Source organism: Falco punctatus (assembly GCF_963210335.1).
Source record: "Falco punctatus genome assembly, chromosome: 4".
Taxonomy (NCBI): Eukaryota; Metazoa; Chordata; class Aves; order Falconiformes; family Falconidae; genus Falco; species Falco punctatus.
In genome coordinates this window covers 73605654-73628088 of record NC_137583.1, presented here as the reverse complement: position 1 = coordinate 73628088, position 22435 = coordinate 73605654, and the positions used below count along the sequence as shown (strand labels likewise).

The 22435-nt window shown below is 39.7% G+C and overlaps 1 protein-coding gene across 7 annotated transcripts in view; it reads left to right on the top strand.

The window, feature by feature from the left end:
- Positions 1 to 22435, top strand: part of PTER (phosphotriesterase related) — a 174023-nt gene that overhangs the window by 29804 nt on the left and 121784 nt on the right. For 4 of the 7 annotated variants that reach the window (XM_080386396.1, XM_080386395.1, XM_080386394.1 and 1 more), the window contains one exon: positions 14612 to 19707. The gene's annotated coding sequence lies outside the window, so the exon portion shown is untranslated. Of the gene's footprint in view, positions 1 to 848; positions 930 to 5518; positions 5596 to 14611; positions 19708 to 22435 lie in introns of those variants that run through there. The other 3 variants (XM_080386388.1, XM_080386400.1, XM_080386399.1) reach the window with 2 other exon arrangements.

The following is a 22435-nucleotide window of genomic DNA, read 5'->3' as shown; positions in this document are numbered from 1 at the left end:
TGAATGGTGTTATATCCAGCTGGTGGCTGGTCACAGGTGGTGTCCCCCAGGGTTCAGTATTGGGGCCAGTTCTGTTTAATAAATTTATTGACAACCTGGATGAGGGGATCGAGTGCCCCCTCAGCCAGTTTGCAGAGGACACCAAGCGGGCTCTGCAGGGGGGTCTGGGCAGGCCGGGCCCATGGCCGAGGCCAGTTGTAGGAGGTTCAACAGGGAGAAGTGCCGGGTCCTGCACTGGGGACACAACAGCCCCACGCAGTGCTACGGGCTGGGGAAGGGTGGCTGGGAAGTGCCTGGTGGGAAAGGACCTGGGGGGGCTGGTTGACAGTTGACAGCACATGAGCCAGCAGTGTGCCCAGGTGGCCAAGGGGGCCAGCAGCATCCTGGCTGGTGTCAGAAAGAGTGTGGCCAGCAGGGCTGGGGGAGTGACTGTCCCCCTGTACTGGGCACTGGTGAGGCTGCACCTTGAACACTGTGTTCAGCTTTGGGCCCCTCACTTCAGAGTGGACCTTGAGGTGCTGGAGCGTGTCCAGAGAAGGGCAACGAAGCTGGTGAAGGGTCTGGAGCACAAGGCTTATGAGGAATGGCTGAGGGAACTGGGGGTGTTTAGTCTGGAGCAAGGGAAGCTCAGGGCAGAGCTTATTGCTCTCTACAACTGCCTGAAAGGCGATTGTGGTGAGGTGGGGTTGGGTGTCTTCTTCCAGAGAACAAGTGACAAGACAAGAGGAAATGGCCTCCATTTGTGCCAGGGGAGGTTTAGATTGTAGGAAGCATTTCTTCACTGAAAGGGTGGTCAAGGATTGGAACAGGCTGCCCATTTTACATCCATTGTCATCCTATTTTTTCAGGTGTTGAGCTTCATGCAGCAATACTAATAAAGTCAGTTCCCAGTGTCTGTGAACTCCAGCTTTACAGCTAATAGCAGCAAGGTAAAAAAAATACCCTTTGGCCCAAGTTATTTTCTGAGTCACTGTTTTTTTCAGGATTATGTAGTCATAAGTTTCTATCTACATTTTAAAATCTAATGAGAACCCTTACTAGAGTTAATCATTATCTGGGCACAGTTAATTGGAACAGAAATATTAACAAATCATATGCTTCTTGCTCTACTGGAATTGATTTGAACATCAAGCCATAAAATTAATACGTTTCTGTGACCCTGAGCCCAATTCAGTCCTAACCCTGAACTTAAAAACAGCCTGGGACACCTCCGCTGACACAAGCACAAAATATAAACTCTTTGTTTTCCTCCGAGCATCAGCCTTCACCCTAGTTCTGAGTCCTGAAGGAGCACTTCAGCTTCTTTTATAATAACTGCCCCAACTCCAACAGTAATTGCAGCAATTCCAACTTTACTGTTAAAATACAGTGCAGGTCAAAGTTGTATTTGCACCTTTAATGAACTCTCAGGCACAGACCATCATGCTTTAGTCAGAATGCATTTCAAATACAGGGGTTTTTTTCTGTGTTTTATTCACTTCTAGGCTCTACTTCTCAAATACTGCATAGTAAGAGGCTCAGATGGGGCTTTGCTTCACATCATTCAAGAGCATACTTACCTGATCTTAGGTAATGTTACATATAGTACTGCAATAGCCGTCCTAGAGACAGTGGTAGGATTACAGATTAATGTAATCACAGAATGTAAAATGCCTCACAGTTAGAAACTTCTGGAAACAAAATACATACAGGGTGAAGCATAAAATAATTCTACTATTATCAACTTCATAATGATGACACCTAATAACATTTGTATTTCAGTCGAATGTTTATAATGAGGAGAGCTAGCTTTGCAGACCATTGAGCTGACAATTAGTGGATATGCAACTGCAATAGAATGTGCGTGGCTGCAGTTAGCTCTAAACTTACCAGCTCCTTAATGGTCTGATCAAAATGACACAGAGATCAGGAAACCAAATACAGCAGAAGCCAGAAGAGACAATCATTTATTAGATATGTTAAGTTCATATAAAAATTACATGACTTTACTGACAGTAATGTAGAAAAGTTTGGGCTTTTTTGTGTTTCATTGCTCCAGTGTGTTTGCTTTCTCTGCCAGGCTTTGCAGCATGGGCTTTGTTCCAGGGTAAGCAGTGTAAGTCTGGCTCAAATGTGCAGTTTTCCTACTGTTTCTTTTCCCTCGGATATTTAGCTTTTCAGGGAACCTCCAACTTTTGCTATTTCAGTATGAGAATAGGACAGTTCATCTGAATAGTATGACTCCTGTAAAACTGTCGTATTACTGATTCCTACCGTAGGTTTTGTGTTTTCTGTGTTGACAATCTTCAATCACTGAAGTATCAGGACACTTTAGTATTAAGAGACAAACTCCCTGTAGTAGTTTATTTACAGATGATGTTTTTATTTCCTTAACAGTGTCTGGAAAATTTGATGCCAAGATTTGGTAACAGATTGTCATTCAGGGCATAATAAACCACCTGTAGCTTGCCAGTTTCTACAAACACCGATTGGGGGCGATCCATTGTACTGGTACATCACAAGATCTTTTAGAACAACAGTGCAAAACACCCCGTTCCAGATACCTCTGTTCTTTCATTGTAAAAACCCGCAGCACAATCAGCCATGGAAAAAAACATGGCAGAACTCTTAGATCCTGTGCGTTCAATGTGTAGGGAGTTCATGAGGTGATACTTTTGGAATACAAACTGTGATATACAGCCATTGCTTTGAAATGTTAGAGAATAAGTTGGGAGGAAAAATATAAATATCCACTGTCTTGGGGTGCCAGAAGGCATGAAAAATCACCACCCAATAAATCTTGTTGGGTTAAAAAATGAGTTTGTGGCACCTCTAGGACTGAATACACAAGATTACTTGATTTATGGGGGTTATGAAGTTATCTGGTGCCACTTGAGAAGCCCAAGGCAGGGAGCTGTGCAGGTGGAAGGATAAATAGTGATTATATTTGATTTTCAATACTGAGATAGAAAGGAAGAAAAAGTTCCATCAAGCCTCAATCACTCTTTGAGACCCTGTTCTGAAAATATCTTTCTACCAGATATAACAGCATTTGAACAGTTTCCAGTACCACATCAGGGTGGCCCTTTACTGAAAAAGAGTAATAGCCAAAATCTAAATGTTTAGTGGAAAAGTGGATTTCCAAGCAGGTAAATTAGGGGAAGTTTTTTCTTCTGTGAGATTAGGATGTTTAGATCCTGATGTAAGTGGAGGAGAGTTCTCCAAACCCACAATCAGGCAGTTGAACAAGGGAAGAATTAGCTTTTAGATTTGAAATGTGTGTGCATGTCATTGGTAAAGAATGATCAGATTTGGCCAAATCCTGCTTGTATTACTCTTGAAAATAGTTCTAGCACCTAATTAATGGGATACTAGACAAATGGTAGTCAACATAAGCAACTTGATTATCAAAACTACTGTGCAAAAGAGTAAGCGCTTATTTCCTGTTTGTTTATTGGGAACATTTCCCCACTTTAAGATGCCATTAGCATAAAGCAGCAAGTTCATCTATTGGAGATGATCTAGGTGTAGGTACTGCTGCCCCGAGGCAGGGAATGGAGTAGAGGACCTCTGAAAATCTTGTTTTCAATGGTTACTAGAGCACTGTAAGTACAGCTTGGTTCTGTTGAATCTATCAGTCTCTTTACAAAGCAGATAGACCTGGTAAATCACATTAATTGAGATAAAAACTAGGTAATGATTAAGGTTTATTTACTGGGAAAATAACCGCATAGTCTTGTGCTTGAATTTAGGCACCTAAACAAAAATGCTGGGTTATAAGAGATGCTGAGTGCCTGAAGCTTTCCCCAACTCTCGTGGGAATGCTGGAAAGCAAACAGTAAGGGAAAACCCAATCAGTTTTGCTTAGATTTCAAGTTTTACCTAAAAGAGTTTATTATTTTCCTTCTTCCATTTTCCCACCTCCTGGAACAGAAATTGTTTAAGAGCCTTAGATTGAAAATGTGAATCATTTGGGCAAAGCTAATGATGGAAGCTAATGAACTGGTTTCAATTGGCTGTGAAACTGCTGTACCTTGTCAAATATAAATTGCAGATGCCATAACTTCCCTCAAAACTTTTTCCCTCATTCCCTCCTTCCCTCTCTCTCTCTTTCTCTCTCTCTTTTTCTCTCTCTCTTCCTTTCTTTTCTTTCTCCTTCCTTCCTCCCTTCCTTTCCTTATTTCCTTTCCTAATTTATCCTTCCTTCCTTGCTTCATTCCTTTTTTCCTTCCTTGTCTCTTTCCCACTTACATCTTTCTGCTTTCCTTCCTTTTCAATAAAAAAAATATTTCAGTTACTTCTGAAAACAATAATAAGGAATAAGGAAATAATTGCCACAAATTTAAAAAGCTTCTTATGTTTTTTTCACTGTAATCCTTCAGTAAGAACTTGAAACATAAAGGTCCACCGTGTGTCAACATGGGCCACTTATTTTGAGCTAGGCTTCCCAGAGAACAGTTAATTAAATTTTAACTTTGCAAGATGATTTTTTTAAAACATCAACAGCATTTTCTGTGAAAATTCTACTTTAATAGAGCATGCTGAGTGGCTGCACAACTCCTGTGTGCTGGGCAAATAACCCACAAGCTCACTCACTCACTCTCCCTTCTTCTGACTGAATGACTGGCCTTATACTGTCTGCTGCTGTTGCCATCAAGAAGGGTTTTCCCTGCAACAGTTCCCTCTCATGGGGGGGCACGGGCTTTACAGCAAATGTAAGCATAAAAAGTTCTTGAGAAATGAGTGTTTCCACTGCTGTTACTTATGCAAAATGTAGGTTAAGGAAGAGAACTGAGGTTTGCAAAGAGCATGGGCTGAATAGGCTGAGACTGATCAGAGCTAAGGTGAGGAAAAGCAGATAGCCACAGGGCAGATGCAGAAGGATGTTTAACTTTACTCTCCTTTCTAAATTGAAGCTGAGCCCACATTTGGGAGAAAACCTTGTTTCAAGACTTTGTAGGCAAAATAACTTGTTCTTCCTCCCCGCCCTGGCCCTCGTTAGATGTCCACATAAGAGATCACAAGCTCAGCCAGGAAAAATCTGGGTTGTGAATATGAAACTCTCCTCCTTACTAAGGAACTATTTGGGGCCAGTATGATTCTCTGGACTAAATCCCATTTTGCCAGGTTACTTTAAAAGCATGTAAATATGAAGAAATTTCATTAAAAAGAAAATTAAAGTGAATATTGTAATTGCAAAATACAAAGCATACTTTATTATGCATTCTTTCACTGTGTATTCATATACAATTTTGTTCTAACACATTCTGATTTTTTTTAGAATTCCACATGTGGAATACACTTAGGTACATTTAGTTGAGTAGCTGCTATATCTTTTTTTAAACCAAGTGTCCCAAGAAGAATTAAATTTTCCTACTAAGCAGAATTAAATTTTCCTTTCAAAACACACCCCAGGAACCAGCCCTCAGTCAAAATAAAGCTTGATGAAAAATGGAAAATCTCTGTTATTCCTGAAACTATTTAATCAAATTTAGTACTAAACTTTATTAAGCAATATTTTTTTTTTGTAATTTAATAGACTAGCAACTTAGAAGTGTGCTGTACTTCCAGAAGTTGTTAAGAAATCTACGTGTGCATCTCAAATAGTTCTGGCAGGTAAGAGCCAAAGTGCTACTCTTTCTGTGGGCACCTATGTATAATTGTGTAGTGGACTTCCACAGGAACAACATGGCATTATTGAAGATTTCTATTGAAAGATTTATCTTATTCTGTTAAAACAAGTCATTAGATTTATCTCTTTCAGTATCATAGGTCTTCATTGAGTCAAATAAACCATATTTTGTTTACCAGCCTGGAAAGATATAAATGCTAAATACTCTTTAACTTTATTTTATGAGAGTGAATATTATATTCCTCTTTCCAGTGACCTTTTACTGCCTTGTGAATAAAAAAATAATTTACCAGACAGAAATAACAGCCAGAGGAAGGTGGGATTTATGAGCATGCCAACTCCACTAAAACCAAAGGATAAACATAATAGTCTCAGAATAAAAATGGTGAATTATCTACTGCTCTATTCTCAAAAGTTTAAAATAACTTTTCTCAGAAAATTGGAGCTTTACTCATGTCGTCATGGCAGAAGTAAGAGTGCCTGTTCTGTTTCTTCCTTTTTTTTTGTTCCTTGTATCCTAATGAATCTAAGAAATAATTAGATATGTTCTATGTGTAAGAAATTAGAACATGAACGAAGGATCCATCCAGTCTATAATACATCATTAAATACATGAGCTGCAGAAGATCTCTAAATTCTGAACACTGCATATGTTTGTATTACCCTAGCAGTGTTAAGTATTTCTATGTTGCAAACAATTGCATGAAGTCTACAACTTTTCAATCAAGTTTCCATGCAGGAATCTGTTTGCTCTATAAGATCTCTGATTTTGAAATGCAGTCTGCTTTGAGAAGTTACTGTAAAATGCAAACTTTAGTTTCCTGAGATCACCTCTCAGAACTTAGTTTTACACTACACAGAAATACTATTTAGGCGGCATCATGCTGAATTCCTTACTGAAATCCAGATAAACTAGTTCTTCTACACTTTAAGAAATTGTTATCTTCTTGAAATATGTGGTTAATCTAGTTCAATAATCTCCCTTTGCATTTTAACCCACTACCCATTTATAGTTAAATCTGATTTTTCTTTCATTTGAAATTCTCACTGAAGTCATGCAGATGGACAGATCAGACTCACAGGTATATAGCTCATTTTATAATTTCAAGCATTCCTTCTGTTCTTAAATGTAAGAGGCTGACAGTAGTAGTTTTATTACTTTTTTCAGTCATACAATGCTGCACTGGCATTGACAGATCAGTACAAATGTTTGGCATTTATGTCATGTATTTGTTCTTGAAAACTTCTAGGATAGGAAACAGCTTGTTTTGCCAGCTTAGTTACATTTTGTACTTTGATTCACTTTCTCTAGCCCCTCAGTTACCTGATGGGATCCTTTGGAAAGGGAGAAGAGAGGAAGAAGGCAGAAAGGTGGGGGACAGCAGCAAGGCATCCCTTTCCAAGGTGCCAACAACCCCCCCCTGTCTCAGGAGCCTTCAGGCTACAGATGGGACATGAAGGGGAAGAGTAAAAGGAGAGGAAAGAAGAAACCCATGCAAATTTAAGGAAGAGATGTAGTTTCGGGGGAGTCAGGAAAACAAGAGAAAATAGGGTAGTCTCTGCCTAAACTAGATCAGGGCAGGGAGCAATACCTACTGCGTAAGGGTGAGATGGATGCTTCCTCTCGGGAGCGGATGGTTGAAAGGGAAGCACAAAGCAAAGCACTCTTTATACCTTGCACATTCCCAGTCAAGTTGTAGTCTCCAGGGTACCATCTGTGTCCTGTTGACTTGAAACTTGAAAATGTTTGGGATGGAGTACAGGGACATCACATGCTACTACAGTGTATCAGGTGAGGACTTTTACCCTTTTTCTCTAAAGGTTTTTAATTTATATTAATTTTATTCTTATTTAAATTTTGTTCCTTATTTTATGATTCAGATTGTTTTTCATATAACCATCAAAATAATGCTTACTGATGAAATTTCACAGTTGCATGCATTTCCTAAGCAACATTTTCTTCTGTAAAAAAAACCAAACCACTAACTCGGTTATATCCAGTCTGGAGACAGTGCTCAGCCGTGACTGACTGAAGACGTAAGCCAGCAATGTTGCTGGAGTGGGTGGCCTTTGTTCCCTGATACTTTCAAGGGACTTTGTAGGGACTCCCATCATTAGCTGCTTGGTGGAAGACTGAAATGAAAGCGCATCTTTGCATATTACCTTTCTCAAAACCAGGCACAGGCACCTCTGAGTACTACACAGAATTTGCTAGCTTTTCAGCTGCACAAAATAACAAAGACAAAACCTGAAGTGAATCATGATTTTTCTTTTTGTTCATAAGATCAAATGACTATTCTACTGCCCTAAGATTTCATAGATTTTATGCTAAATTAATGACAAAAATATTTGTGAAGAAACTGTCCATTTTGCACCTGTAATAGCATTTTCTTGCAGCAGCAGCAGCTGTGTCTGTTCTATGTAGATGACAGGCTGACAAATGGAAAGATTATTTCTGTTCCTTCTTTCATTTGACAGTCATAAATCTGAAAAACGTGGAATAGATTTTTTCGTGCATCTTATAAGATTTTATAGGAAGATCCAAGATGGCAGAGAGGGCACAGTTCCAGAATATAAATTAAGGTCTGTACTGGTACCACCAGCAGTCACTCAATGTGATCTGACAGTATCTCTGTCAAATCGATATACAATGCTTTGTTGAACTAGTGGAGTAAGTGGATATGTCTGATAAAATAAACAATATGTTGTCCATGCCATTGACATGAATGCTTATTTAATAAGATCATTTTGATTCAAAGTCAGTTTTCATATTTATACTATTGCAAATCCTGCAGAAGCCGTTGTGTCAGCCATGTGTATAACCTTATATTCCATAAAGATGCAGATCTATTCAGCTTTGTCTTGAGGTGTGTATATAGTGCTACCATATTGATAGTAAATACTAGGATAATTTATATGCACCCTGCATAGGCAGACACTTTATCCTTTCTCAGCAGTGATACAAAGACCAAACAAACTGGATGCTGAGTTATTGGTCAGCTCAGGTGCTCTTTGTCATGAGGCATTTCACTTGGTGCTGCTCTGGAGCCAGCTGATTTTGGGGCAGTAATTACACCATGGACCTACAGCTCCACAGGTTTTGGTTTTTTTTATTTTCGGTGCAGCAGTTCCAATACCAAATTTTCCTCAGACATAAAGCTGCTAAATTTAAGAAAAATATAGATCCTTCCATATATATCTGTGGCAATTCAAAGGCAGTGGATTAAGTTGTATTTGTTCTGGTGAGCAGCTAAAGCCAGGGAAAATGTCACCCTGGACCACATTGCAAAGCACCTTCAGGGGACAGTGGTGTCAGTAGAAGCTGATCTCTCAGACTGCTGACACAATTAGATTGTAAAATCCTTGCTAAGCCTTAAATGACAGAGCTCATATGTAATTTTATTTAGCTGTTCTGATGACTGCCTAAATAATTTTTTAATGTTAAACCTTTTTTATTCTATCCTTTTCTTCTTCTTTTTATTCCTATACATACATACAAGCACAGGTACTCTTTAGTCAATTGAACTATTAAGATTATGTAATCTGAGGGTACTTTAATGTCATCTTTTAGTGCATGAAAGGTCATATTACAACAAGGATTTATGGTTGTCTGGTTACCCTAAGAAAGGCCTGTTATTCATAGTGTAAAAATGAAAGCCACGCTGTGGCAGGTTCTGTTCTTTAGCTGTGTGATGATTTCTCCATCGCTGTAAGCCCTTCTTATCTCTGACAGTCTAAGAGATACTGGTTGCTGCTTGAGCATGGGTGTGCCACATTATTTTTTTATGCAATAGCTGGATGTAGCAAATCTGATAGGTCTTTCACTCTCACTAGTACTGCTTCCACAGAGCCAGGACTGTCCTCTTGCTAACTTAAATGTCCTGAAACCTTTTCTTCTTTTCATCTTCATAGGCAATGAAAATCGCCTCTTATAGGGGATCTGTATAAAGACTGACCCCTCACTTCAGAGACCTTAAGCAGGATCCAGGATTTGTGCACACGGAGCAAGCCTCAGTGTGTTTGAAATTATAAAACTATAAAATAACTGTTCTAACTTGGATGTAGAAGGCCTGCTTTGGTATAGCTCCCTAGTCTTCCTTAATATGTGAAAGAACAGCCTAAAGTGGAGGGGGCAAGCCTGTGCAAGTGGGCTGATGTCTTCAAATGTGGTGAGTGGGAGGTACAAAGCTCCCCATGTGCCTCCCCTCTACCTCCTACTCCCTATGTTCAGCATCCATCTCCAGATGGAGTGAAAAAGGGAAGAAGCAGAGAGGTCGCTCCGTTCCTCCTCCATAGTGTGGCCGCCTTCATAGGATGATTCAGGAAATCATCCTTTTTCATGCATTCCACCCTCTGGCAAGCATCTTCCCCACAGAGGATGCCAGCAGCATTTCTACCTCCAGGAGGAAGGAGATAAAATTGTAAATAACATTTAAGAGTTAACTATTTTTGGCTAGTTGCATTGGCTGGAAGTCCTATTTTCTCCTTCAGAAATTTGTTTTGTGTGATCTGACTGAGGCAAGTCAGGGAGAGAACACAAAAGACATTTCTAAAATTACAAGTGCCACAGACCAGAGAACAGTAGCACAAGTGATACTCAGGTATAATTAAAAATGGGAAATCACAAAGGGCAGAGTGTCTGCCACAGTCACAGTGGCAGGACTCCCATGCGTGCTGCAGCTTCTGTAAGATGGAGTGAGCCTGTGCTGCAATTCGGATGTGCCCCATGGCATGAACATCACACCTCCACCAGGCCAGCACCATACCAAACCAAGCTGTGACAATATCCTCTGAGCAAGGCAGCAGCACTCTTTTTATCCTGACCTAAAAGAGAAACGTTTTTGCTCTGCTCTGTGGACAAATGTGCTGAGGAAAGGCTTCTATCTGGTTACAGTCTCCTACAACCTGGTGTCTTTCTGAAAAGACACTAGTGGGTTGTGGATGGGCTCTACTGCTGGTCCCAAGTTACTAGCCGAAGCATTTTGTGCCATGGCTGTTCATCATTTTCATCTTTGCATGCTCCCAGATCTGGATACTTCATTGGGGTTTTTTTTGTTTGTTTGTTGTTGTTGTTTTTAAAATAAATGCATCTCTGTTGGCTGGTACCTCAGGTTTCAAAGCAAGCTCCCAGCTCACAGGCTGCAGTTGCTCCTATATGTTCTCTTCAGTTACCTGCCAGGTAGCAGCGCTGCACTGATGTCTGGGCTTGCACCACACCACCTTCTCTGTCCCTGAAAAAAACCCTAGGTACATGAATCAGTAAGGAATAGATTTGTTTGAACCTGATCTATACTGCATGCTGTGTTTAATTTGTAGTCTAAATATAGTTTCTGAATTGCTCCTTGTGCTCCCAGGGTCTTACTTGAGAAGGAAAAATGTGGTAGACAATAAAGGGAAAGAAGGTCTTAGAAAGCTTTTACTCATTCATAATAATTTTTAAGAGAGCACTTCACTATACTTATTGTTACAAAATCACTATGGAATTTCCCTCCTCCACCAAGGGGGATGCAAAGAGATCAGGTCTTGTCTCTTGCTGCTTCCTCTTGAGACTTCAGGTTTGGTAGATAATGCTATAATGATTTAACTGTCTAATTTGATACAGCACAAGGTTTTTATCACTAAAGTATACCAGTGCAACACAAACACATACGTGAATGCAGCCCACATGAAATGCGTTTAGTATCAGTTAAATATTTAAGTGTCATGAATTGTCATTATAAATAGAAAATAATGGTAAAGCTATTCTAGTTCTAGTAGTGGTTCTACAAAATATGATTCTTAATCCTGTGCTGTTTAGCACTTTCTTTATTAACAATTGTCTGGGAAAAAAAAATCCTACTAAAGTTTGTAAATATTCCCAAAATCATGAGAGAAAACAACAAATTTGCTCACATTCATACAGCTATGTTCAATTCAGCCCCAAATATCAGGGACAAAGACTACTACATTAAAAAACATGCTTCTAGAAACAGAAATTCTGAAAAACATCTTGGGGTTTGGAGCAGATGATCTGTTGCTCAGTGCTGTGTCAAGAAGAGCCGATGTAGGTAAACAAAATGATGCTAAGTAAGGAGGTTATAGTGGGGAATATTTTGTCACTGTCTCTTGTGATATGAAACCTAGAAGACAGGATAGGAAAACTGTGTGGCATATATATTTTTTTTAAGGATTATTTTTTTTAAATGCTCCATATTTAAACTGCTACACTCATTGGCATGCAATATTACAGATACCAAAAGCTTATGCTAATGAGACAAGTTCTTGTAAGTACCTTCCATGGAGCTCTCCTGAGCACGGAGGTGTCTGTATTTGTCATAAAGCTGAAGGCTGGTAGAGGAATCCAGAAAATATCACTCACTTCTTTCCTTTTTTAAACTTTCCCCCAGTCATCCACCACACATCACTGTCAAAGACAAGCCATTTTTCTAGATAGACCTTGGGTCTGACCTAATACAGCTAGTCATATGTTGTTGTTCCTACTACTGTTCTATTTACCATCCTGACATATGATCAGATCTCTAATATTGTGTCCAGTTCTGATGTTCACAGTCCAAGAAGGTAACTGAAAATTTGAAGACTGTGAGAATATTTTAAAGCATTAGGAAACAAGTCAAATACTAAAGTATCTTACTGTATTTCTTCCAACAAGGGCAGAGCTAAGGGATAGTTTTCTTATAGTCCAAAAGTATCTAACTGGGAAAGGCCAAACTCTCCAGCATGTCATGCATGGTAGTAGGATTCATCTGGCTTTATGTCTATACCTGAGCTGGTCTATCTAAAAGCTCTGTGTGTCAATACAGATGTAAACAATACTCTAGGTGGATAGTAAAGCACAATTCATCTCAGTCTGGAGTAGATGTCTAAACCAGTTTAGATGAATCACTCCCTTAAAGTTTCTATTTGCTTCGCTGTCTATGAAAGGCATCTAGTGGGGCTACTGCAGTTGCAGGCCTCTGCTGAAGGTGCCCAGAGCTGGTTGAATCTTACTCCTGATGTCTATGAACTGATTAGTAGAGATCAGTAAGAGTAGTGGAGCACAGACTACTGCTCAGCGTGATTAGCAACTGGAACATATTATGAATGACTGAGATGGCTTTGCTTTCAAAGACTTTCTAAAAATTAGGGTTATGCTTTATTTCCTAGAAAGTATGCCCTAGCTGAAACATGGCTGCTGGCCTTGTGCTAGAGGACTCCTATGACCCATGTTGTACTGGACATCAGGCTATCAGATCATGATTCCTCCTGGCCATAAGAATCTCTGCCTTCAATCACTGCTAATGAATAGTGACATGTTTTCAATGCCTTATTAAGTGTCTCTTGATCAATACAGATGTGCCATTTACCTGCAGGGGTTTTCCCACAATTGTTAGCTGCTGCTGCTGCTGGGTTTGTTTTAAAGGATGTAATGTTACAAATCAGCTTATGAATCTCCGACATGCTGAAGTTTTCCATCAGCACCAAAGGGCAGATTTAGCAGTGGTTCAGAGGGTGGTAGACTTCCTCCTTAGCGCTCTGCTCCATGCTGTGCAGCCAGAAGCGAAGCTGCAGTGTAGCACAGCCCTTTCTATCAATATCATGGCAACATCCAGCCCTAGCCAAATTTATCCTTGTATCGCTTAGTCTGCAGTGAAAATGGCTGAATGTAAAGCTTGGAGTTTAAGGACAGTCTTTCCTGACTCAGTCTTTCCTGTCACTGACAGGTTTACCTGTAGTATAGGATGCCTTTATAGCCAACTTTGCTATACATGAAGAAAAGATAATCGTGTGTGCATGGCTATGCCATGAGTGTGTTCTGTGCTACCTTTGTTTTCATTAAGTATAATGACAAGCAAACACGTTAATTAAACTTAGTGTTCAGAAATACAGTTTTATTTTATATTGCTGCCATTTGGGATGACTAACCAGGACTCGCACATTGTAGTTGTGTTCTTGGGGTAGCCGGTATGAAATCACATTATGAGTCAATATAAATACAACAACAAACCCACTTTTGACTAGTCTGAATGCTTCACCAACTAATTTTGTCAAATCTATGACAGGCATAGTAGTTTCTGACACTCTCCCTTCATTATTATTAGTGCTATTAGAAATCCTGCACATTTAGATTTTACTAGGGGGCTGGTCAAGAATGGCATGGGGAAGGGGGCATTGAAGAATATTACAAAACCAGAAGAATCTTTCTCATGGGCTGAACAGTGATCAGTGTCACTGGTAATAATCACTGTCTAATCTGATTTGGTTTCATCTCACAAATGAGCACAGCTGTGAAAGCTATACCTGAAAGGCTTAAATTCCTGGTTCCTAAAACTGGATCTCCAGCTGCAGGTGCTCAGGCATCTCTAAGGTACTATCAGCAAGCCCAGTCATAAATCACAAAGACTTGCTGTTTACCACTATGACTGATCTCCAAAACCAGGATCAATGCAGCTCATTCCTGAAACCTGAAAACAAGTGTATATATAAGAGAAAGTGTCAAGAAAGACAATATTAAAAATAAGGTCAAACTTTAATTCACCTTGGTTCCCAGAACCATTCCGTAAAGCCTCCTGATAAGAATAATTTCACAGCCTGTGTGGATTGCATTACGCCTACCCTTAAACTGAGTCCTTTAAAGACAGATACTGACTCATTTTTATTCTAAAAAATCTTTACTGTGGTGACGTCCCCTCTTATTCAATAAGGCAAATGCAGATGAATTAGATGTAGTTTTCAATGGTATTTTTGCTGCTAGGTGGTTCACTCCATGTTTTGCCCCAGTTTTGGGCAGTGGAGGGGCATCTTTTTGCACTGTTCCAGGAGAGGCTTGGAGAAAAGCAAGCACTTTGAGGCAGCAATGCATAGAGCAGTCTATATTCTCCAGCACAGGGAACTGCCTTGTTGTGGGGAGAAGGCAAAATCAAAGCTTCTGCCAATCTAATTCCTTTCTCCTTGCACAAAGTAAAGTCATTACTCTGCAAAGAAATATCGCTCTCCCTCTCACAATCTGGTCTTTAACTCCAGAATCCAGCACTGAGACACAGGAGGAATTCTCACAGCCTTTGGCATCTCTTCGCTGTGTGCCAGCTGAACCACAATTTGTTCCTTCCTGAATACATCCTGGAACTGAAGGAGCAGACTGCTATCATCCTACTGTTTAAGGTGAGATCAAATATCGTTCCAGCCCAGTATCCTGTTTCTGAGAGTGGACAGCACCAGACGTTCTGGAAAGAGCATAAGAAAAATGCAGACTACAATGACACTTTCCCCGTGTGTTCACCCTGACTCCAGAGATTTGTGCCTCACACATTTCCTCAGCTAGAGCCAAAATCTGTTCAACGCTTTTCTCCGTAAAATGTTTGCAACCAATACTGTACGTTGTTCTCCCTGGAGTTTATCCTTAGGGTAGCGATGCCGCTGTAAATCCAAAGTGTCTAGTGTTCATCTGGTTGCATTACATTCTCCACCAGTTACAACAGAACTGGGCTTTCTCCTGGCACATTGCCTCTTTTTCACTGGCACAGCTTGAAACAGGAATCTCAATAAATGGGCAGGCAGATCCTGCTCTCTGACAGGAATCACTAACAGCATATTTGTATAACTTTGCTAACTTTCATGGAGCTGGACTATGTTTTCACTGGACTGTGTCATGTTTCAAAGCTGAGCTAGAACAAAAGTTTTTGTGCCTGTTACAGTTTTAGAGTAATGCTGTGCAGGCATGGCTGGGTAGATGGGCAAACGAAACATTCACACCATATTCTGGTGCCAACTTGAACACTCAAGAAGTCTACTGTAGCCAAGAGAAAGAGAAGGCATGTACCTCGTCTCTACAATTATCCTACAGAGATCAGCCTCCTCATCTAGTTTCTAAACTTGGAGCTAAAATTCAGGCACATGAACACCCTCCCCATTACTCCAACATTTTCCACTTACCAATTTTGATTTAAAAATAAAACTAAGTGACTAGATCTCTGACAATCTGCAGTGGCCCAGCATCTTGCCCTGAAGCAATTTCAACTCTGGCAACAACAACAGAACTTTCAGGAATAAAAGCTCTGACTGATTTTCTAGTTAACTTGATTTATTGTAATTAGCTTTACTTAATTATACATACAGCTGTTCTGCACCCTCAGCATAGCTCAGGGGACTGTTTAAAGTGCTTAAGTCTAAATGTCATGTTTTAGCACAGTATAGAGCACAGTATTCTTCTTCTCAGGATCTGGTGGGAGGGAAGGGCATCCAGCAGCCCATCTTTCTTTCCTTTCACTCTCCACACCCTTTCAGCACACCCTTTTCCCTCGCTCCTTTTCTTCTTAGGCAAGGAAGAGAGATCTGTTCCTTTGCCATACCTAGCCTGCTCAGTGCACTGAAGGGCTGCAGGGATCACCACCTTCACCCCTCCCCAGGGCACTTTTGTCTCCAGTAAGTTTCACCCAGTCTAGCCAGAGGAGGAATACGCCTCAAAGACAATCTTAACCTTGACTTTTCTGCTGACTTTACACCACTGGGATATGGAATTGTTCTTTTTTTCCTACCACAGATAAATGGTGGAAATATTTATGCTATTGAATACCATCGTGCAAGTCTTGTAAGGAGACCTTCTTTAACGTAAAGCCTCAGAAGGACTTTTTCCACCCTGTTCACAAAGTATTTCAATGCTCCTAAAACTGGTTAATGAATTCACTGTCTAAATCACCTCAGTGCAAAAGGCAGCACAATTTCAGCAAATCAAGCACTTACATAAACAATCACCTGGACTCTTCCACTAGGTTTGTATTGTTTATTAAGAGTAGGTAATGACAATATTTGAGAGAGAGTGGAATTTTAATCTGCTTTTCTATCAGATGAGACTACGCAAGGTCACCTTCACTGCGTTTCAGATACTCGCGTGTGCACATACCCTACACAGATAAACAGTGCTGTCCAGTTTTGATTGTATTGTCATTTTACTTACCGTAACTTATTTTAATTCTTTTCCCTTTATTAATCCAACAGAGTTTTGATATCCTTATGTTTACGAGTTCTTTACTGTTTTGTCAAACTTTTGCAAGCAAGATGTAGAAGGTGCCAGAACATCTTGGGGATAATTACACTTCAACTAATTTGAAGCAGTAATGATGATATTCTAGATTTTTATGGAGCAAATGTTTTATGTTTTATTAATTGCACTTGTTCTTTCCTTTGGTATTTTTCCTGATGTCTAATAGCCTTTCAGGTTTACTGTCTAAACTACTCCTATGCTGCACATCTTGTACCCCAAAAGAAAACCTTTATGATAGCACTGTAAAGCCCAGATGCTGCCCTTTAGAGAAAGAAAGTATTTATGAAGAAAACTTTAGTCAGAAGCGTGTTTACTACTTGTGATGGGGAATGTCTGGCAAATTGTGTTCTTTCACAAACCTGGGTCTCAATGTACGGATTCTGCTTGTCTAACACAATCATGTTTGTACCACCATCCTAGCCAGGTACCTCAGATAGTCTAATAGGTATAATCAACAAAATCCCTATGCCTTTTCTCCATACCCATCTGCTGTAGGTGAATGAAGGCAGTGGGTTGATTATCATTGATAACATGCAGCTGTGGCCTTGCCTCGAAGGCAGTGGGTTGGTTGACATGGACGATGTGCAGCTGTAGCTTGTTCCCGCAAAGTATTTAAATAGCACTGAGGCTAGTAGGAGGGGGGTTGGGTTGGAGTAGGGTGGTCTGGCCTCAGGAGGAAGTAAAAACAGCATGGACAGTAGAATCTGACTGATGGTAAAAGCCTTGTTGTGGCCTATTAGTTTGTTTGTGCTGCAGCAATCTTTCTCTTCCTTCTCTCTCTTGTTAAATTCCTCCCTCACTGCCAAGAGCATGGGAGTTCTGACTGAACAGCTGGGTAATTTTGCTTTGTGTTGGGAATGTCACATCAAAGGTTTGAGGCAGGCAGGGTGACCTGGCAATGAGCAGAGTGGTGTCCTGGAGGCTGTCTTAGAGTAATGTAGGGGCGGAACTGTGGCAGAGCTGGTACCTCCCTGGGAAGGAATCTATTTACCCTGTGTTTTGCAAATGGTTGTAAGGTTTTGCATGTAAGGACTGAGGAGCATATAAGGTGGGGGCACCTAAGTTTGATTATGAAATGATTAAACAATTTTGTAAAAATAATTGAATATTTATATACCACTTAAAGCACCTGAATCTGCCTTTCCAGACCTTCAAATCAGTATATTAAAGGGGAGCTTGTTGCTGTATTCTTTATTTTGTATAAATCATCCCTATCCTCCATGCATTGTAAGGCACAGAATACTGCATTGGCCTTGGCTCTCACATCACTCTTGGGGAAACACCATTTGAAAGATGGGAGTAAAACACAGTCTGTGGCCTCCACGTGTTCCATCAAGATGTTTGTGGTGGTGCAGGGACATGCTTTCAGGCTTTAGATGCTCCTTTGACTATTTTCTCAGTACTACTGACTGGTGAGGCTGGGGAGATCAAGCTATAGCTTCTTAGGCAGACTAAGGCATATTTTAAAGTGAAGGTCAAATTCTTTTTCCAATGAAGTGTTGGTTATTTCTTCTATACCTTGCAGAAAAAAGCACAGCCCTGCACAACAGATTGCCTAGTTGTCCTGCCATGCCCCTGTGGGTCCTTGTTTTGCAAATGAACAAAAACACAGAGGCAGATATATTCCTGACTTCTGCTCAGGACAATTTCCTACTTATCTGGAGAGGCTAAGAGGATGTGGGTTACAATCTTTTCCATGATTTTGGTTGGTGTTTTGTCACATACAGGAGTCCTGAAGTCAAGTAAAAGCAGCCTTAGCTGCCAGAGGGTTTTGCAGCACAGAAATGGGTGGCAGGGCTGTGTGACTGTTATGGTGGGGGGCAGGAATATTTACTGACTTCTTACTTTAGGGGCACCTTTGTGCAATTCCATCTTTAAAAAGCTGTTGAAAATGGCTTTTATTTCTTACCACTGAGTGTTATTTTTTCCCCTTTCTTTGCTATTGCAGGTGGCCTGTGTCTCATGAAGTAGTGTTAAACACGATGCTCTTCATCCATGGTTCTCAAAGACCCCTGCTAAAGCCAATCAGCATTCTTAACATCCTCTTTAGCTGGGGCTAACTGAAGCATAGAGAAGGCTTTAATTACAGGGATTGCCAAGTAATTAACTGGCAATCTGAAAATGGTACCCAGAAAGACCATGTCCATCTCCTATAAAGGAGGGCCAAATGAAAAGTTTTAGAGAAGAAAGTTAAGTCTCATAGAAGTCAGTCTTCTTCCTCCAAATATAAAGATTCAAATACTGAGAAATTAGTTGCTTCACTGGAATTTGTTCTAGACCCTCAAACTCACTGTTTCCTTGGTGTCTGCACCAACTGTCAGGGGAAGATCTCCCCCTTTCCAATATTCTTAAACATCCAGCTGCCCAGGACTGGGGATAAGAAACCACAGTCAAATGAGAAACCAGGAATAGCAGAGGAATTTGTCACTGAAAGTAAGAGTAACTCATTAGTGATGTATCAACTGACACTTGTAAATTTACATCTGACATTTGACTGTTACCTCATCCTCCTGGGCATCATTTCTGTATTTGCTGTATTACATCCTCTGATACTTAAAGAGTAAGGCTCACATTGTCAAAGGGGCTGAGGTACAGGTGCTGGTAGAATAGATGCTTGCTATTGCCTGAGAAGTCAGGGTCCAGCAATGCATTTCCCAGAGACAACTGGAGGTTAAGCACTCTAGGATTACATTCATGATGCCTAACGTACCCAGCTGGTCAATAGGGAATAATGCAGAAACTCTGAGAGAACTGCTTTAGGGTTTACAGTCAAGAGCCCTCTCTGTACTTAGGTACACACAATTAAGTTGTCCCTTGGATATATGCATCTATCTCAGCCTTTTCTTTGGAAAGGTGAGGGCAAGAGGAGGAGAGGTGTGAGAGGTTTGCAGACTTACTAGCTGTAATGACTCTGTGCGTCTGAGCATGTTGTGCAACACTTGAGCTAATTTTGCCATTTCTATTTTATGTTTAGAAAATGTGTCCCACATCTTTGAGGATTCCCAATGCTTCCAAGATTGAGACAAGACCCACAGCAACACAATCCCCAGTGCTGCAAAGCTCCAGCCTAAACAATAAGGTACACAGCAATATTCCTGGGTAGAAGATTTTCAAATTGGCTGTTATTCCAAACAGAAGTGTGTCACTCTGAAATCGGAAATTTCATACGGAAAAATCATATGATTTTGCTAAACTCTTTTTGCCCTTAAATGAGTAAATTTGTTGGCTTCCTGTAACAATAAAAAAACAAATAGTAGGCAGATATTGGAGGAAAAACCTAAACCCAATGCACAAACATCTACCTACTGTTTTCTTGTTAATGGACTTTATAAAACCTGTTGGGCAAACACAATCCTAACTAAATAATGCTGATTGTACTTCTTCCCAAGAAGAAATAATTGAAAAGAATCAAATTATAAATTAAATTAATGGTGCCCCAACAAAGCAAATGGTGATGAATAGAAACACCTTGGTGTTGCTAACACTCACACTAATGTGAACTGGTCAGTGTATATATATATATATATTTTCCTTTTGCAGGCTGGTTCTTTGTGTTAAATCTGATGCTAAAGTGATAAATTAGGAAGAGGAAAGTTGTCTAATGAGCAAGTAGACAGCAATATATCAAATACCCCAAACAAATCTAGGCTTTTACCAATCTGTAGGGGTTTATTCGGTGTTCTTTTGAAGGTAGAAAAGCATACTTGTCCTGAAGATGCAGTCCAAAATATACAAATATATGTTCCTTTCCATATATGTGCATTATAGACATACATATATGCATATAATCTTTAAATATGTCTAGAAGTCTGTAAGACTAGAAGGACAATCTGTACACTTGATCAGTGGAACAGTTTGCAGTTACTTGCCTATGCATGTTTAAGTATGCAACTATACATCTGCATTTCTGAAAGTGAAGCCCTTCATGTTGTGCATGATGTATAACCCACTAAAATCAATAGGGAAATGCTTATTTATTTCAATGAATATTCGATCAAATGCTTAATTTTCTTAACTTTCAGGTAGGATGCAGTTTCTCTAGGGAATATGTTTAATCACAGGCAAAGCACCCCAGTAAGTGTCTTCATCATTTGTTCAAAAAGACAATGAATAAAAAGGAGACACTAATTTTTTTGTCCTACAAAAATTCAGAAATGTTGAAAAATTAAACCATATGCATATCAGAAGTCAAAATAGTGAGAATTTTCATGAAGTAATAATGTGGGTCAAATTTTCATTTCTGTAGTTTCAAATACTTCATTTTGCTTCTGAATTGTGTTTTAAGTAACTTAAATGTCAGTATAGAAGTAATTTTGAACTGAAAATCTGGCATGTCTGTTTCTTAAATAGTAACTTTAGAAGTTTTGTGCTGTCTGTGTAAATATTATTTTCTTTTTGTAAGCTAAAATACAGACCTTTTCCCATATTTTTGTTTGAACATTTTTCAGCAAGAAAACTGTTTATAAAAAAAAATCACTACTAATTCTGTTGCACATTCTGCAGAGTCCCCACAACTAGCAAAACTAGGAGCATTTTTCCTTTTTTCCTCCTATTCATGGGTGAATTTCCTTGAAGTGTCTCTAATCGTTAGTGATGTATTGCATACAAATCTGGGCATAAATTTCTCTGCCAGCTGCCTGCTGAAAACACCCAGCAAAAACAACTGAATGAAGATGATGGTTTGCCCCAGTGCTTTCAGCTCCGTGTTTTGCTCACCATCCAAAAGATCCAATCCAGAGGTTTGATGCCTAGGAATTTTAATGGCCTTTGAATACCTGTATGAAAATCATTACAAGAAGAAAAAATTATTAAATTCTGACTCCCTGTGCTAGTAATGTTGCTCTGAAACAAAGCCTGTCCTTGGCATGATCTTTCAATTTTGTATTGAGTTTTGTTGCTTTTCTTGATGGGGATCCCATTTTTTTCTGACTTTTTTTTTTTTTTTTTGCTCTGTTTGGTTATCATAGGAGAACCCAGCTCTTTTTTTCAGTCTTATCTTAGGTGGTGTACACCAGACAAACCTTCCTCAAGCCAACTGCAAGGCTTTTCTTTGCCATCCCCTTAGCCTAGTGCAAGAGCATGATTAGGTAGTGGCAGAGAGCATTTCTGGCAGATAATACCCTAGCAGACAGCTGTGTAGGTAAACTTATGATGAAAACTTCAGAGAAATGGAAGATAACCCCCTGTGGCTGCAAAGTACCTTCTTCTCATATATCTTACAGACTAAAAATAGGTTTTTGTGTTTATCTACAATTTGTATTTTTTTATTTTCTGTGGGTTTCCTATTAATAATGGACAATAAGCTAATTAAAAAAATCTCTGTGTGCTTTGGCTCACTTATAGCTGAGTTAGCAACTCTGGCTACATGCAGAGATGACTGGTAGAGCTGCAGGCCCTTATTGCCAAGGTCTGCAATATATTTTTCCTTCACTGGCAATGAGCAGCTTTTCTTCTTTTAAAGTTTCTCAGTAAAAGTCTTATTAATCCAAACTCATGGAAAGGGAAAGACACCCAAATAGACACCAGATGAAAGCATCAGTGAGTCCTGCATTTAAAAAAAATCCTGATTTTTTTTTTTCTTTTTAATTAAAATATTCCCTTTACCCAAGTGGTTATTCTTTTTAAAACTTTAGTTGTTGCATCCAAATTTCACCTTTACCTTCCACCTCACGTTTTGTGCTTCTCCCCAGTTACCATAGGAGTGAAAGCTTTGCCATACCTCTGGGAGTTTGAGAAATACAGCCCTTTTGTCCACAGAAGCCTGAGTCTCATATGTTAAAGTACCGTGTTTTACCTGCCTTCAAAAT